We start from the raw sequence: 9,911 nt of genomic DNA on the forward strand, positions 1-9,911 counted from the left end.
CGCTCTCCCCTCACCGGCTCCACGTGCCCCCTCGTCTGTGTCCTGCCCTTGGCCTGGCACAGGGCTGCGTGGGCCATCACCCATGTGAGCATCCTGTCATGTGGGCTGGGGGGGTGTGGGGGGAGCTGAGAGCTGATGCACTGTTACACGGGTCAGGGAGCAGACGTGTCTCCAAGTCCTGCCTCCCACCTCCCTCCTCACACCCAGATCAGCTCCAGCTGATCATTGGATGGAGAAAGGACCCCATCAAAGTCCTGGGGGAACATCTGATGGGCACTTGCAGGCAGAAAATCTTTCTGGGTGTGGTGGGTGGAGTCAGCGAGCACAGGACACTTTGTTTCCGTAGCATCCTGTGCATTTCAGGCAGCCTGGGGGGCCCAGGCCCAGCAGGCAGGGGAGTCCCTACTTAGAGTTGTCCTGGGGGAGGGGGTCAGGTTCAAACTGGGCCTCCCAGGAGGCACGGGGCTTTTTAAGGTGGAGAGCAGGGACAGGGCACAGGAGGGAGGCCAGCACCGGGCCCATTTGAGCTCAGAGGGTGGACTCTGTTTGCAGCCGTGGGTCCCCCGTTTCACAGCCACACGCTGGGGAGAGTCACCTGGTCAGCTGCCGGGTGGCCCCACCTCGGGGCAGTTCCGGGAATGAGTGGGCGCGGGGGCGCATGCCCACCTGAGTGTGTTCTTGTGGGGGGCTGCTCCCCGGGTTTTCCCTTCGTTCTCTCTCTCCTCTTTCCTTTCCCGTCAGCAACAAGGGGCATCCAGCTTTTTTTTAATCCTTATTTATTGATTTTAGAGAGAGGGAGGAAAGGAGAGAAACCTCAACCCCGTTGTTCCATTTATTGACGCACTCGTTGGTTGCTTCCTGTGTGCGCCCTGACCGACCGGGAATCGAACCCACGATCTCGGCGTATTGGGAGGACACTGCAACCAACTGAACTGCCCCGCCAGGGCAAGGGGCAACCAGCTTGTGACACGTCCCCACTGGCAGGGGAGCGAGGCAGACGGGGCGGAGGGGACACTGGAGGACGGAGACCGACCGCTGCCTTGTTGAGCAGACTCAGGCCCGGGGGTGGGGACTCAGGGTCAGTGGGTTTTCACTTCCTCTCCTCAACGCCGCACTCAGTCAAAATCTGCTTTCCGTCCCCTCCTGATGTCTCAGGCGGACCCCACCGCGCTGTGCTCTAGAGCTCCTTGTAATGTTTTAAAAACAGATTTTATTTATTTTTAGAGAGGGGAAGGGAGGGAGAAAGAGAGAAACATCCGTGTGTGGTTGCCTCTCCCACGCCCCCCACTGGGGACCTGGCCCACAACCCAGGCATGTGCCCTGACTGGGAATCGAACCGGTGACCCTTTGGTTCACAGGCCAGCCCTCAATCCCCTGAGCCACACCAGCCAGGGCTCAGAACTCCTTATAATTTTGAACCACTGCCTCATGCCCCGTTCAGAGCTCTAGGGTCCGCAGCCTCCCACTCCAGCCTGGCTGCGGCTCTGAGACGGTGGGCAGGGCTCGCTGCCCACCTCCCTCTGACTGCATCTGGCTCCGTCTGCCCTGGGCACCTTGGCAGGAGGAGCCACAGACAACATGCACACGAATGGGCTTGGCACGGCAAAGGCGCAGACGAGGGGTTGCGACACAGACGGTCCGCCTGCAAAGCCTAAAATATTCGCCATCTGGTGCTTTAAAGAAGACACTCGCCAAGCCCCGCCAGTGTGTCTCGTCCTCCCTCCCAGCTCTGCGGGGCCACCCGCTCGGGTGACCTGGAGTCAGCGGGGCTCCACCTGCACGGGTCTGGGACCAGCGGCGGCCACCAGGGGGCGTGCTCCTCTCAGGGCCGACGGAGAGCAGGCAGAAACAGAGGGCAACTCTGAAGGCCAGGCTCACGGCCACATTCACACCCCACGTGCTCGGCCCATTCACACAGGAGGGACTGCCACGTCACACACCCAGGGCCAACCACGTCTGACTCCGGCACAAGGGGCGAGCACGGAACTGGCGGCAGCGGCCCCCTTGAGCTCGGTGGGGCAACCAGGGCTGGCAGCCGGGGCTGTCTGCCTGCCTGTCCCTCTCCTACCCTGGCGTCTGCCCTGGGCGAGCTGTCCGGGGTGCAGTAAAGGAGAAGGAATGGGAAAACCGCGGGGAAAGAATGCAGAAGGGTTTCCCCATCATTCTCTGAGCCTGGGACACCATCCAGTGAGTGCCTCACCGTCTGCGGGAACTGAAAGCACTGGGGACCTGCACACCCACCGTGTCAGGGAGGCCCCCAAGGACCCCGGCCAGCTTCAGCAAGTGCTCAGGAGAGCCACACTCCTCAGGAAGGCCCTCGTCTGCAACGGGACGCATACGGACTGGGCTGAGAGATCCTGGAGGCCATCGTTTCTGTGACCCGGAGGGTGGGCGTTCTTGCAGCAGGCGCAGCACATAAGTCAGTCATGCGAGCCCTTGCCAGCGAGGAAGAGGAGGAGATGGGAGCTGAAGGCGTCACGGTTGCCCCTCTGCCGGTGTTTCGTGAACACAAGGTGGTGCGGACCCGCCACAGCCCAGCGGTGGTGAACCTCGGAGCCCACGAGTGTCTGCTGCGCGGAGTGACAGGCGGGAGCCGCGTGGGACAGGGTGATGAATAAGTGCCCAGGCATCGGCGGCGGCTCCCCGACCCTCCCGCTGCCCCCGGCCGGTTCTCTGTGTCCTCATGCGGTCGGACTCTCGCCAAGAAACCCACGGGAGGGAGAAAGAATGGATGAATCGCGCGCAAAGCTATTCATTCGGTCGCCGCTGTTTTGAAAGGAAGGTGCGAGAAGAAATGTAGCGAATAATGCGGCGACTCTGACACATTGTAGAACGTGGTGACAGGGGTAGATTTTCTTTCCAAGCTCCACTGGGAATCAAAGATGCTACAAAAGAGGGAATGCGGAGGGAGGGCCTTTGAATAACCGCATGCAGGAAACACTGTTTTTGACGAGACGTCTTCTGGTTCCAACCCCCCCCCCCCCCGGTTATTGTCCTGCGGAGTGGAGTTCCAACGTGACATGCGTCCAGACAGGTGTCTCCACTCACATGCGTGGAGCATTCATCAAGAGCTCACGTGCATCGGGCACGGAACGTTTTACCGGCAGAATCCCAGGTTAGCCTGCTTGTGACATGGGCGTCCCCCGTGTCCGCACTCGGAAGCAGAGACCTCGGAGACGGGAAGGTTCCGTGCCTGCCCCCAGCAGCCCAGCTCCCACGTCACAGAGCAGAGGCTGAACTTGGACATGTGCACGTGCAGACCAGTGCTTTTCCTTCACTTGTCTTTTCCTCCGAGCGGACGGAATACAGGCGGTTTATGTCGCCGCTAAATATTTGTGCAAGATTAAAATGCCTTCCTCCCAATCAGGAGCCCCCTGCAGCCCTGAGTCCCCCCACCCCCCCGCCCCATACCAAACCCTGGAGGAGATCAGAGCCAGCCCGAACCAGCCCGATTTGTCCTGCTTTCTCCACTTCGGTGATGAGGCTCACTGGGTGAGACAGAGCCTTTGGGGCCCAAAGCCGCCCGTCCTCCCCGCTGTGTCCCCACAACAGTTTGTTATGACCGTTGTCAAATACACAGCAAAGTTGATAAAACTGCATAGCGAACACTCGTATCTCTACCACGTAGATTCTACCGTTAACAGTTACTACTCTTGCTTTGTCTGTCCATCTGCCCACCTCCCTCCATCCCTCCACACTTCCTATTTTTGATGCGTTTCTGAGTACGTCGCTGTCACTGGTACACTTCAGCTAAACAATTCGGCGTGGCTGTCATTAAGCCAGAGGAGCCAAGGGATGACATGTGCTCAGCTCCGAGTACCTCCCTTCTCGGCCTCTAGGGTTCTCCCCTCCGGCGGAGCACAGAGCCCCACACCTGGCCAGCCAGGTGGCAAAGGGAACCGCCCTCCCCAAGGGCACTGGGCTGGGCTGGCCTCCAGGTCCTAGGTGCACTTTGCATGGCGGCAGCCGCAGCCCCAGGCCCAGGTGGCCGGTGGGCAGTGCAGTGGGGCTGGTGCAAACCAAAACGGCCCTGAATGTAAAATACACACAGGATTTCAAAGACTCAGTGAAAAAATAATAAAAATCTCCCATTAGTGATTTTATACAATTACATATTGAAATGATAGCATTTTTTAAAAATTTAATTAATTTTAGACAGAAGGGAAAGGTGGGAGAAAGAGGGAGAGAAATATCAATGTGTTGCCTCTCACGCCCCCTACTGGGGACCTGGCCCACAACCCAGGCATGTGCCCTGACTGGGAATTGAACCAGAAACCCTTTGGTTCGCAGGTTGGTGCTCAGTCCACTGAGCCACACCAGCCAGGGCGAGAAATGATAGCTTTTTTGATACACTGGGTTAAATAAAATGTTACTAAAATTCCCGTCCCCTGTTTTGTTTTGTTTTTTCACTTCTTTTAGTGGGGCTACTGGAAAACCTGAAATCACAGATGAGGCTCGCATTGCCTCTCTATGGGACGGGGCTGCTCCGAATGGGATCAGAGCCAGTCCGGCCGGAAGCCACTCCAGGGAGAAGGCAGAGCTGGCGCCGTCGCGGGAGCCTGCAGCATTGACTTTCCTCCGCCAGATAAAGCAGTAACTAGCTGACCAAGTCACTTCCCGGAGAGGCGGCACTTCTCACGAGCTGTACACATTAATCCTCACGTCATTCTCACCCCGGAGGAAGAATGGAAGCAAACCTGGGGGCAGGTGAGCCATCACACACCTGGGCACATGCTGAGACGTGGGTCCGTGGGAGGGAGCCTGATTCAGCCGCCAGGCGAAACATTTTATGGGCGGCAGACGAACATGCCGGGTTCTTACTTCGCCCCCTCAACGGCCGGACGAAGCTGGGATTGGTGACTGCCGTTGCCATCTTGCAGATGGGACGTCTGAGGGCCAGAGGTGACAGGTACCGAGCTACCAGGTGGCAGAGCCAGAATCAGACCCGGAGTGGATGTTCTCAACCCTACAGCACCCCCACCCCCCAAGCCGCTCTGCATGGGCCCATGAGAGGAAGTGGCTGGGGGACAAGGAAAGTTGCGGCACGATGTGATGAGTCACGTGAGGGGCGGGGCGCTCTGAGTCCCCTGGACTTGGGAACGGAGGGTGTGTAATAGGGAGTAGAGGGGGCCTGCGGCCAACCAAAGAGCGCGGGCCCTGCCTGAAGGCAGAATGCAAGCCTGCCGGTTTGTGTGGCTGCCCCTGTAGAAGGTACAGGACTGGTGACCGTGTTTAAGCCAAGGAGGGTGGCCGTCAGAAAATTTCCAAGATTCTGACATTGCCTCAGCTCCAGCAAATTCTTCCTCCGGTGCGCCACTGGACCCAAAGGAGCAAGGCTTCTGGTGGCTTCCTCTGCCCCCTGAACCACCGAACTGCGGGGAATTGATCACGTGCTCAATTTTTGGCAGAATAAGATTTCCAGCAGATGTCCCAACAGGCAAAGTTAGCCTGCACCGTCATATAACCCCTGTTCTGAGCTTTCTCCTTCGGCCACGTGGGCGGCGAAAGAGCGCTGGGGTCGAACCCGGCGCAGGAGCCCCGGTGTTTTCACCTGGACAACAGGAGTGAGCAGTGTACCCACTCCCTTCCCAGGGCTGCGTGAGGAGTAAGGGCCGATGCGCGCTCGGCTCCGCGCACCCAGCTTCTCGTGCCCTAGGCCCCAGAGTCTGGGGCTCTGTGCTTTGCCCTAGGCACGCATCCCCATTCACCAACATCTTGCCGACCGCGGCCCCTTTAAGACGGCCTTGGAGGACCTAGTTTCAAAGCGAGAGCGACTCTCTAGGTGCCACCTCGATGGTAAGTCGTCACTTCCGGTCCGGAGTGAGGGTGTTCGGCCTCTGTTCCAGGGTGGGCGGTACGTGGCGACGCGTGCTTTCTCGTAGCCTTGGGGACCATCCGTCCGCCTCTGGCTGGTGGCCGTCCGGGCCCGTGGGGGTGTCGCGTGCCTTCCACTGCCACGGGCGCCAGCGTGCGGGGGCGGGAACGCCTCCGCGGGGCCCGAGACCTCAGGGACAGCTTGCACCCTGGAGGCCGAGGGAACTTGACCCCACGCGGGCTCCAGGGTGGGGTGAGCGGTTGTAAGAGGCGCCGCGGCCGCCAGAAAAGCCTCGGGGCGCCCGGCCGGTAGCCGGCGCGGTCCCTGGGAGTGTGGAAACACCGAATGACCTTGTCTGCCTTCTTACTCCCTTTCTCCAGGGTGTCCCTGGGAAATGAGAAGTCGCCAGCTTCCGGCGATCGGGGCAGGGAGGGCGCACGTGGTTATTGTCCCCTGCTCCTCTTCGATGACGTTCGAGTGACCTCGGTTTGGGGGGTCCAGGTACGCCAAGGCTTGGGGGCCACGGGTCTAAGGCGCACGGTCTGGCGAAAGGCTCCTGTGTTGCTGAACCTGCCCAGCGGCGGGTGCGGCCCGTACCAGGCAGCCCTGCCGTGACCTAGAGTAAGTGCCCGGGACAGTGTCTCCTGGGCTTTGAACTTGCAGTAACAGGTGTGAACATGCTAGCAGCAGTTTGATGATCATGTATGATACTGCAAACAAGACCGAGCTCAGAGATCGGAAAACTGCCGGGGTTTCTGAATCCCGTGAATGGTGTGGACGTAATAAATACTTACTGGTGCTTGGCTGGGGTGGGGGAGGGGGAGCACAAGCCTACGTGTTAAGGATACGGAAAAAACGCAGCAGCGTGGTCCTTGTTCTCTCCCAGCTACCGCCCAGTGGGAGAGACGAGGTCATGTGATCGCAGGACGGAGGGTGAGGGGAGCACAGGTTTCTATGAGAGCGCGTGTCACGGTAGCCTGATGGACACTGGGATGCATTCCTGAGGCTGGGGCCCTGAGCTGGACCCGGAGGGGTGGGTGGGAGTTGGGTGGGAAGGCCCCGGGCAGCATGTCCAGACGCCCATGGCCCAGCAGGTGTGGCGGGCAGAGGTCCGGACAGGAGGCTGCCGCAGCCGAGACAGCACGGCGAGAACCGTGTGGGACGGAGCTCAAAGGGTGGGAGTGGGCCGGGCCACAGGGGGTCTTTGCTAAGCATGTGGGAAGTGGTCAAGGGTTTTAAACCAGAGGGTGGTGTGCGGAAACCCGCCATTTCTAAAGAGCGCCCTCTGCAGAAGGACGCCGCCTGACTTCCGCAGCGATGGAGGCGCTCTGCGTCTGCGCAGTCCGGCCGAGCGGCCGCAGTCCCGGGGCTCGTGAGCACTTGCAGGGCGGCTGGTGCGACTGCGGAGCTGGCTTTTCAAAGGTAATGTCAGCGGCGTGGCCACCGTGTTGGGCAGCGTGGACAGAGTGCATTGGAGGGAGCGGGGACCCTGTGCAGCAGTGGGGACACACAGCTGCCCTTTTACGTCGCCTGCACCTCCTCCCTTCCTGGGGACGGCCCTCGGGTGACTGCCCCTGCGGATCTCGCGCACACAGCGTGTCGGCGCGTGGAACCTTGAGTTTCTGTGTTCTTGGCTGCAGGTCAGCCTGCTCCGGGGGGAGCGGCACTCTCCCTCCTCCCTGCTCTGCCTGCGTTGTCGTCGGCGCACGGGTTGAGGGGTCACGTCTTCAGCATATCCAAGCACCGTGGGGCGGAGCGCCACACCTGTCCCTCGGAGGGTGTGAAGAGCAGCGGTCCCTGGCAGTGAGAGACTTGGACTGAGAGAGGTGGGTCCATGGCATTGGGTGTTGGGGGCGTCGGGAAGAAACATGTTTGGGGGACCCTTCAGGCTGGGGCCCTGGAATGGCTGTTTCCAGCTGATGACACACGAGACAAGAGGAGAGGCCGTGGGGAGCTCAGGGCCTGGGGGCGCGGTGGGGAGCCCAAGGCTGGGGGAGGGGAAGAGAGGTGCAGGAAGGAGTGGGCCGGCGTCGGGTAACAGGCCTCGTGGGACCCTGGGTGTGTTGTGGGTTTGGTGCAGGTGGGTGTCTGAGGGAGACTGGGGGGTGGGGTGCACGTGCCGGCCTTGGGGCTTCGGATGCCCCTGAGTAACTTTCAGTAGGAGGGGACCAGCCCTCCGGGTTGGGGACCCCTAAAGATGGGGAAAGAGGAGGGGCTGATCAGAGGAGGGTCCCTTCAGGGCACCTTCCACACTGTATTCTGGGGGAGGTAGATTCTAGGTTTCCGAGGGTGCTCTGTGGCACCCCCGCTGAGAACTCTCTGGAGGTTCAGGTTTGCTTGTGCAGGATCAGGCTGACGGATACACTTTCTTCGCAGGGTTCGCCGGACGGCCCGTGCGTGGCCACGGGCAGGTCTGCCCATGTCCTCTCTGCCTGGTCCTCCGAGCCTGGAAGGTGGCCACTCCGCTTCGGGGCCTTCCTTCCGGGTCAGCTCGGGTTCCCCGTGAACCGCACCGTTGTTGGACGCTGACCTGCGTGCGACCCTGTTTGTGTGGCTGTAAATAAACGGAGTCGGACTCCAGCAAGACTCTGCACGCACTTGAATGTTTTCTGTGCCGGGTGGTGGCGCGTCTGAGTGTGTCCCCTCTGCTCCTGAGGTGCGTGGGTGGCAGCACTGTCCCCAGTGAAAGTGACTGACAGAGCGAGTGTGAGCGCTGGGGCCCCAGCCACCCCTGGGGGACACGAGCTGCCAGGAAATGGGGGCACCCGGAGGGAGACGCCATCGTCGGGGTGGCCCGGTGGGAAGGGGTGGCCGGGGCAGTTGTGGTTGGTGTTCGCTGTGACAGAGGGAGCAGTTCGTGTGGGATAGGGTTTCCCTGGGAATGACCCCTGTGACCTCAGAGCTGTCACTTGTGGCCCCCAGGCCCGCCCCTTCTCTGACCAGCTCTGTTCCTCACCTGCATGGTGACCCTGCGCCAACCTCTTGCTTCAGCCTGTACGTCGGGCCACGCTTCGCTGCCTCACCGGGGGCGCCGCCAGCCCTCTGCGGGGGCGAGCAGCTGCTGGCCTGGGGGCTCTCCGTGCGGCTGCTCGGTGTCACACACACGCCCTTTGGGCTGCTGGCGCCCTGTGCCCGTCACTGCGTCCCTCAGCAGCCCTGACCTGGGGACTCACGGGGGAGTGGAACCGTCCACCCACCGCACATGTGCACCCCAGGGGCACTGTCGTGGCAGAGTGACAGGTTGTGGCCCTGGGGTTATGTGTGGGTGGGCTGTCTTCACAGAACGGAGTTCTCCCACTTTCCACAGTCCTTTGACGTTTGCCATCCGTGGACGTGAACTCGGGAGACAGTAGCCATGGGTGAGCTGTCCCGCGGCGGCCGTGGCCGCTCTCTTCATTCTTGCTTGTCAGGGCACTGTAGGCCCTCATGCGTGTGTGTGGTGGGTGTGGGCAGGTGGTCCGGGACTTTGGACCTGCTCGTGACAAACCCGGGGTGCCTGCCCATCCCCTCGGCTCCCGTGGGCACAAGTGCCTGCGTGCTCCCCGGGCCCAGAGAGTTGGGGGGGTGCAGGGGTCAGGTCCCAGCTCTGCCGCTGGCCTCAGGCCACGTCCCTGCTCCCCTGGATTTCTTCGGCAGAATGGGGACGGCGAGGGTGATGGCGACCCCCGCCAGACGGGCGCCGGGGACGGGAGTACGTCCTGTCGAGGGCTCAGGGCTGGGCCAGTGCCCGTCATCTCCTGGGGTCCACTGGGGGTTTTCGGTGGGTTTCCAGCTGGGAAATTGTGGGGGCCACTGTGGGGGAGGGTCTCAGGTGCTCTTTGCGACGGACGGTGCCTGCCTGCTTCCGAGGCGGGGTGTCCGTGGGCATTCGGCTTTCCCCCCTGGAGCTTTCACGTCTGGGCCACTGACGGGGTGTGCTCATGCAGGTGCCCCCTCCCCCCCTCACGTGTGCCTGGCTTCCGAGGGAGGAGGCGGAGTAGCTGCCTGGTAGGTGCCGTGTCAGATGTGGCGTGTGCCAGGGCCAACCGTCCACACTGCCATTTCTGGAACCGATGGGTGCCCGGCGCCGCCTCGCTCTCCCGAGTCCTGAGCCCAG

At 61.4% G+C, this 9,911-nt stretch overlaps 1 long non-coding RNA gene and 1 other non-coding gene across 3 annotated transcripts; both read left to right on the top strand.

The window, feature by feature from the left end:
• The first annotated feature begins 5,861 nt into the window (after positions 1-5,861).
• Positions 5,862-8,409, top strand: LOC118502259. 2 transcript variants are annotated; one of them, XR_004904973.1, is made up of 3 exons: positions 5,862-6,062; positions 6,196-7,237; positions 7,456-8,409. It is a non-coding gene; the product is annotated as an uncharacterized LOC118502259 (long non-coding RNA). The 2 variants fall into 2 exon arrangements; XR_004904974.1 differs by lacking the exon at positions 7,456-8,409 and having other exon boundaries at positions 6,196-6,316; positions 7,107-7,447.
• LOC114504415 lies at positions 6,353-6,537 on the top strand. Its single transcript, XR_003685187.1, has one exon.
• Positions 8,410-9,911: the final 1,502 nt, after the last annotated feature.

Source organism: Phyllostomus discolor, chromosome 8, assembly GCF_004126475.2.
Source record: "Phyllostomus discolor isolate MPI-MPIP mPhyDis1 chromosome 8, mPhyDis1.pri.v3, whole genome shotgun sequence".
Lineage (NCBI taxonomy): Eukaryota > Metazoa > Chordata > Mammalia > Chiroptera > Phyllostomidae > Phyllostomus > Phyllostomus discolor.